The sequence below is a fragment of the Amphiprion ocellaris genome, chromosome 3, assembly GCF_022539595.1.
Source record: "Amphiprion ocellaris isolate individual 3 ecotype Okinawa chromosome 3, ASM2253959v1, whole genome shotgun sequence".
Lineage (NCBI taxonomy): Eukaryota > Metazoa > Chordata > Actinopteri > Pomacentridae > Amphiprion > Amphiprion ocellaris.
The window spans coordinates 18,661,812-18,668,568 of NC_072768.1; the positions used below are offsets into that span (position 1 = coordinate 18,661,812).

The 6,757-nt window shown below is 37.8% G+C and overlaps 1 long non-coding RNA gene across 1 annotated transcript in view; it reads left to right on the forward strand.

The window, feature by feature from the left end:
• The first annotated feature begins 2,882 nt into the window (after positions 1 to 2,882).
• The window catches only part of LOC129348572 (uncharacterized), a 5,375-nt gene continuing 1,500 nt past the window's right edge, over positions 2,883 to 6,757 (forward strand). Inside the window, exon 1 of the long non-coding RNA XR_008601166.1 lies at positions 2,883 to 3,064. This is a non-coding gene — a long non-coding RNA (uncharacterized LOC129348572). The remainder of the gene's footprint in view (positions 3,065 to 6,757) is intronic.

Sequence of the window (6,757 nt, forward strand, 5' to 3'; positions counted from 1 at the left end):
TGACCTGTGAGGTGAAACAAAAATGTTCTCTGGATAGTGCAAAAAACAAGAACAAAAACTTCAAAACTCTATGTTGCATTTTACGGTCTATAAAGTTGAGGTAATTCCAACTACTTGATATACAGTTTGTAAACAATGCAGTCTATACAGCAATGCAATATCGTGATGTTTGTAGCGTCACAATCCTGTGAACTCAGAAAAACAGCCCTGTTTTGTATTTGTGACAAAGCATTTTCCAGCTAATCCAGGAGTTTTTAAAAACTGTTCCTGTATCTGAAGAAGCAGATTTTTTTCCCCATCCCCTAAAGGAACACTTAATCCCTCAGTTTATCCACAGAGATTCAAAATGTACAAGCTTCACTGGTCAGGAAGGGTATGAAAAGTGTAGTCTGAAAAGTAAAGTAAAATAAGTAAACATTAAAAAAGTTTTTTCTTTAAAGTTAACCAAAGCTGTCAGATGAATTTAGTGGAGTAATAAGTGCAGTATTTGCCCCTAAGATGTGATATAGTAGAATTATAAAGTTGTATAACATATAAATATTAAAGTCTCTGAGTAACTGTGCTTAGTTACATTCTAGTACTGCAGATAGGCTGCATTAGTGCACTAAAACTAAAATACCTGAACTGTAAGTATCTCCACTTTTAATGTACTCCCTGATTCCTTTTGTTTACATATTTATACTCTATTGTAAAAATGATTTACACATTCAGAGCGGCACCTACTCAAAACAAAACAATATGAAACAAAAGAAACCCACAGTGGATTACTGTGTTTTCGTATTGCGCTTCAGTGCACCCAAAACTGGCCAGTGTTTACACCTGTTGGCTTCTCTCCTGCTCTCTGTGCTCACATATACTGCATTTTAATGCAACCAGAAACCCAACAATGCTGTTCTTATTTACGTATTTTTTTGTCTCTATTGTCAGACAATGGACCAAGTGTAAAACGGAGTCTAAGACGCAGCCCATCAAGACTACATGCTAACAAGCAGTCACTTCAGAGCCTTTTCCAAACTTTAAAACTGCTGACTTTATACTCGAAACATTGACAAGCTCACCGTAGACATGAGTTAAGAACAATTTGGCGATATCTACATGTAAAATGATCACTCAAAGAGTTAGAGGCAGTAGAAAGTCCTGGTAAAGCAGCATACAAGTATTCATATTATTATACTATATAGTATGCAAGAAAAGGATTTAGTGTCCCATATATAGTACATAGCAGTATGTCAAAAATACACAGATGTCCGACTACATCCACCTGTTTTTGCCAGATTGCATCCAGCATACTTTTGTGGCCACTCTGACCCATAATCCTCTACACAGTTACATCACAGTGTCTCGCTGAGTATGAACAAGTTTGAACCCCCCAAGAGCACACAGACAGATGACAACGCATTTTGCACTACAGGTTGCAACGGTCTGTTTAAGGTGCAATGTACTGACAAAGTAGTAGTACATCCCAAATATAAATGCAGCTGTAGATTTAGTATGCGCTAAAGTGGGAAAAAAATGAGTGTATGATTCGGAACAGTCAAAGATAGTCTTCTTCCTGAAGGGGGCATGGGCAGGAACACATGATTTAAACTACAGACAATGAAAAAGCCTGTTAGAAACAGGGTTAAAACCAGGGCTTTTATAGTTGGGGTAAAGTGAACTGTCTTTGCATTATTTTGAGGTGAGAAATCAAAGGCCACATTCTGGAGATGTGACACTTTTATTGATTTGCACAATATGGGAACATCTGAACAATATTATCCTGCCCATGTATTCCATCCTCCTCTGTAAGAGTTATCGCTTCTTCACCAATATAAATGACAAAAATTTCACTTTGAAACAATTCCCACTTGATGTGATCGTAAGTTTGCATTGCTGCATGGAACCAGAGCTGTGGGTTTTGTCCTCCATCACTTGCAGTGCATTCATAACAGGAACCTGTTATTTAATGACTCACAGCGTAATTACACAAACAGCATCAGTGGAGACTGCACTGCTTCTCTGCGGTTGCACGGGTGACTACAGCAATTTAATCAGCGGGAAAGGACAGATCATTCTGTCACCATCAGGTCTGTATTAACCTGTACTCTGCACAGACACGAAACGAAGTCTTACTTTGGACTCCAGCACACAAACTGTACACCAGGCCTTCTAACTTAAGCAGCTGCCGTGTCCTGCATGCCACGTTTTCAAGTCTCTGCTGCGGCTTTCACTGCCCGTAGGAGCGATGACAATATGTATAAACAACAACTGAAAATATTTTGCTCACATTAACTAGAAAACCAAGTTCCTTAAAGTGTTATTATTTTGCTGATTCGTTTTACCCCGTCAACTGCCAACTCACGTTAGAGAGTGATATATTTCATTTTATATTTCCTAAACAAAGAAAGTGTCGTCCAGGGTCCGTGTACGGATCTGGTGATTGGATTTTCCGTTCTGAAACGGGTATTGAAAATAAAAAACGAGTGGTTATTTGATTTTCGTTTTAAAATACAAAAATTAAAATTGAAATACAAGGCGTTTTTCCTTTTCATGATCAAAAAGGGATATACGTTTTTTTTTAAATGCTTTGATTTTCGTTTTATATTTAGAATAACAAGAAAGTAAAATCAGTAAGAGACAGAAACGAAAAAAGGTACGTTTTTTCATTTTCTGAGACCGGAAGTGGTCATCAGCAAGTGTGGAGCCAAACAGAGTACGGTGCATAGACTGTACATAGATTTTTTTTTCGTGAGTTTTCATGGTCAAAATGAGAGATCAGGTGGCCGATCTTAAAATAAATCAGTATTGATTTTTTTATGGAGCGTTAAAGTTTTGCGAAGCCAGGGGGCGGGACTACTTGATTGACAGTCCGGTCCGGAATGATTGACAGGTCCTATGGAGGAGGCAGCTGAGACTCTGCTCTCCTCGTTTGGATGAATTCTGATATAATAACTGTTTGTTTATTTATCGGTGCAGCAGCAGAACATTTTCCACAGACAGTTTTCCTGCCCGTTGGCTTGTTTTAACCAGTTTTCTACCTTCGGCTGATTCTACCAGCAGACACTGAAAGGACTCTGATAGTTCGGTAAGTAAATGTTTATTTTTGTATCGGTGCCGCTTTTAATGCACTTTATATGCAGCTTTAGTGTCAGATGTAATGTGTGCCATGCACTCCAGATGTTGGTGGAGTTTGTTTCAGTGTGTGTTGACTAGAGAAGAAAGTGAGCATAGTAAATATTAGCTTTAATGTTAGCGATGCTAACCGAGCTAGCTGCTCAGTCGTAGCATGATTAAAGCTAACGTAGCATCAAGCTAATGTGTTGAGTTTCATGTAAACAGCTGAAGTGTGTTGTGTTCCTGTAATGTGGTTCATTAAGTTCATAAAACTGTGGCTGGTTGACATTAATGTAACGTTCAGGAAACTTAAATGTGATTAAAACAGTAACGTTAATGTTCTAGTTGTCAGTAATCAGCTTTAATTTGACACTAAAACAGACTCTGATAGTTTTAAATGACATCAGTATCATTAGTTTGTTGAAAATTGTCTCATTTGTTGTTGTGATGTTGCTGCTGATTCATTAAAACCAGATGATCCATGTTGAAAATACGTTTAGTTCTAGTATCAGAAGTACAAGAAGGAAAATGGAAGTTTAGTTCTGCTACATCAAAGATTTCAGGATTAAAATAACTAAATGAGTCTTTATGCCTCAAACTTTATTTTTACAATAATGAAATAATCACAGATAATAAAAATATAAATAGCAGAGAAAACCTGAGAGAATAATTTCCTGAAAAGTCTGTGAAGGAAAAGCAGCTTTTTTTATCCTGAAAGATCAGAATCAGCTCCAACATTTGCATCTGACAGCATCAAGTCAACCAGAAAGAAAAGAAAAAAGAAAATGACTTCTTTCTGATCACATCTGTTCCGCTGCTCACAGTCTGCTGCTGCTCACATTCTTCACATTTATAGTCCACTTTTAAAAGTTCAGCAGACAGGTGCTCTGCTTTGGAGTGTGACGATGTCGTCGGTGATGTGGAGAGTGAAGTTTCCGTTTCACCCACAGCGTGCTTTAGGGCAGCCGGGTCGGACTTGATGTTTGAAATACTGACCGACAGCTCAGATTTAACTGTCTGTAGTTCCACTTTGATGGGTGTTAAACTTTCACTCAAAGCTGCCAGGAGCTGGGTCTTTAAAATAACCGCTGTCTCGTTACAGAGTGAAAGTAGCAGTTCCTCCTTAAGGTCAGAGATTGCAGCATCTGAGGGCCTCTTCAAAAGAAGGTGTAGTTGATGAAGGCGTTCTGGAGCAGGACCAGAAAGACCACGACCAAGCAGCCCTGAGATCTTAGGCAGCGTCTCCCTCGGGTGGGTGTCAACGGTGTTCACGTTCAAGTCTGTGGTAATCCTGTCAAAAAACAAAACAAAAAAAATCTAGATTATAAATGAACATGCAACCAAAGCACTCTGTGTATAACGCCGTAGTATAGGATGCAGTTCAGAAAATGTCAAAGTATAGCATACTTTTCAAGAATAACATAGTATGGCCTGTAGTTCATAGTATAGCATGTCGGCAAAAAAACCCAACTGATTATTATGTGGTTCAAAAAGTGCAAAATGATAGGATGTTGCCTAAAATTGTCATGTATGATACGTGGTTCAAAAAATGTCATAGTGCAGTATATTGTCAAAATAGTATGTTTTTCAAGAAAACATCAGAGTATATGTCATCTAAAAAATGCCATAGAATAATATTTCATTGCACAAGTAAAGTATAGTAATTTTAAAAACTGTTCAAATTCTTATATGTTGCTAAAAAACAAAAAAAAAACTAACACAAAAACGTCATAGTAATATGTCAATTTAAAAAGCCTATAGTATAGAGCAGGGGTATTCAACTAAAATTCAAAGCGATCCAGTCAGAGAAAATGTATTAAAGCAAAGGTCCGGAACGTCATAAAGTCTAACTTCAATTAGTCCGATATATGTTGATGTAACCTAGAAGTTTTATAAGCGTGTGAATGTAATCAATACGTGGGATGGCTGAACTCGTACGTAATTGGTCTGTGTGTTTCCTGAGCTGATAACTAATGCTGTAAACACAAGCGACCGGTCAAATTTAAAATCCCGTTACAATTTACTGATTACAGGTCCGGTCCGTATAAGACGGCGTCTGGGTCCGGATCCGGACCGCGGTCCGCCAGTTAGTGACCCCTGGTATAGAGTGTCGCCCAACAAACGTGATAGTATAGCATGTCACTCTAAAAACGTCATAGTATGGTGTTTGGTCCAAAAAATGTCGTAGTATAGCATGTCGCTCTAAAAATGTCATAGTATAGCATGTCGCTCTAAAAACGTCATAGTACAGCATGTCGCTCTAAAAACGTCATAGTATAGCATGTCGTCCAAAAAACATCATGGTATAGCATGTCGCTCTAAAAATGTCATAGTATAGCATGTCACCCAAGAAATGTCATAGTCTAGCATGTCAGTCTAAAATTGTCATAGTATAGCATGTCACTCTAAAAACGTCATAGTATAGCATGTCGCTCAAAAAATGTCATAGTATAGCTTTTGGTCCAACAAATGTCATAGTATAGCATGTCGTTCTAAAAATGTCATAGTATAGCATGTCGCTCAACAAACGTCATAGTATAGCATGTGGCCCAAAAAACATCAACGTATAGCATTGTCGCTCTAAAAACGTCATTGTATAGCATGTCGTCCAAAAAACGTCATCGAATAGCATGCCGCTCTTGAAACGTCATAGTATAGCATGTCACTCTAAAAACATCATAGTATAGCATGTTGCTCTAAAAACGTCATAGTATGGCACGTCGGTCTAAAAACATCATAGTATAGCATGTCACTCTAAAAACGTCATAGTATAGCATGTCGCATTAAAAACGTCGTTAGTATAGCATGTCGCTCAAAAAACATCATAGTATAGCTTTTGGTCCAACAAACGTCATAGTATAGTATGTCGCTCAAAAAACATCATTGTATAGCATGTCGCTCAAAAAATGTCACTGTATAGCATGTCGCTCTAAAAATGTCATTGTATAGCCTTTGCTCCAAAAAACGTCACAGCATAGCATATCGCCCAAAAAAACATCATAGTATAGCATGTCTCTTTAAAATTGTGACAGTATAGCATGTCGTCCAAAAAAACGTCAGAGTATAGCCTTTGGTCTAAAAACATCATAGTATAGCCTTTGGTCTAAAAACGTCATAGTGTAGCATGTCGCTCTAAAAACGTCATAGTATAGCATGTCGCTCTAAAAACGTCATAGTATACCATGTCGCTCAAAAAATGTCATAGTATAGCCTTTGGTCCAACAAACATCATAGTTTAGCATGTCGCTCTAAAAACGTCATAGTATAGCATGTCGCCCAAAAAACATCATAGTATAGCCTTTGGTCCTAAAATAAACGTCATGGTATAGCATGTGGTCCAAAAAACGTCAAAGTATTGCATTGTCACTCTAAAAACGTCATTGTATAGCATGTCGTCCAAAAAACGTCATCGTATAGCATGTCGCTCTTGAAACGTCATAGTATAGCATGTCGCTCTAAAAATGTCATAGTATAGCATTTAGCTCTAAAAACGTCATAGTATTGCATGTCGCTCTAAAAATGTCATAGTATAGCATGTCGCTCTAAAGACGTCATAGTACAGCATGTCACTCTAAAAACGTCATAGTATAGCATGTCACCCAAAAAACGTCATAGTATAGCATGTCGTCCAAAAAACATCATGGTATAGGATGTCGCTCTAAAA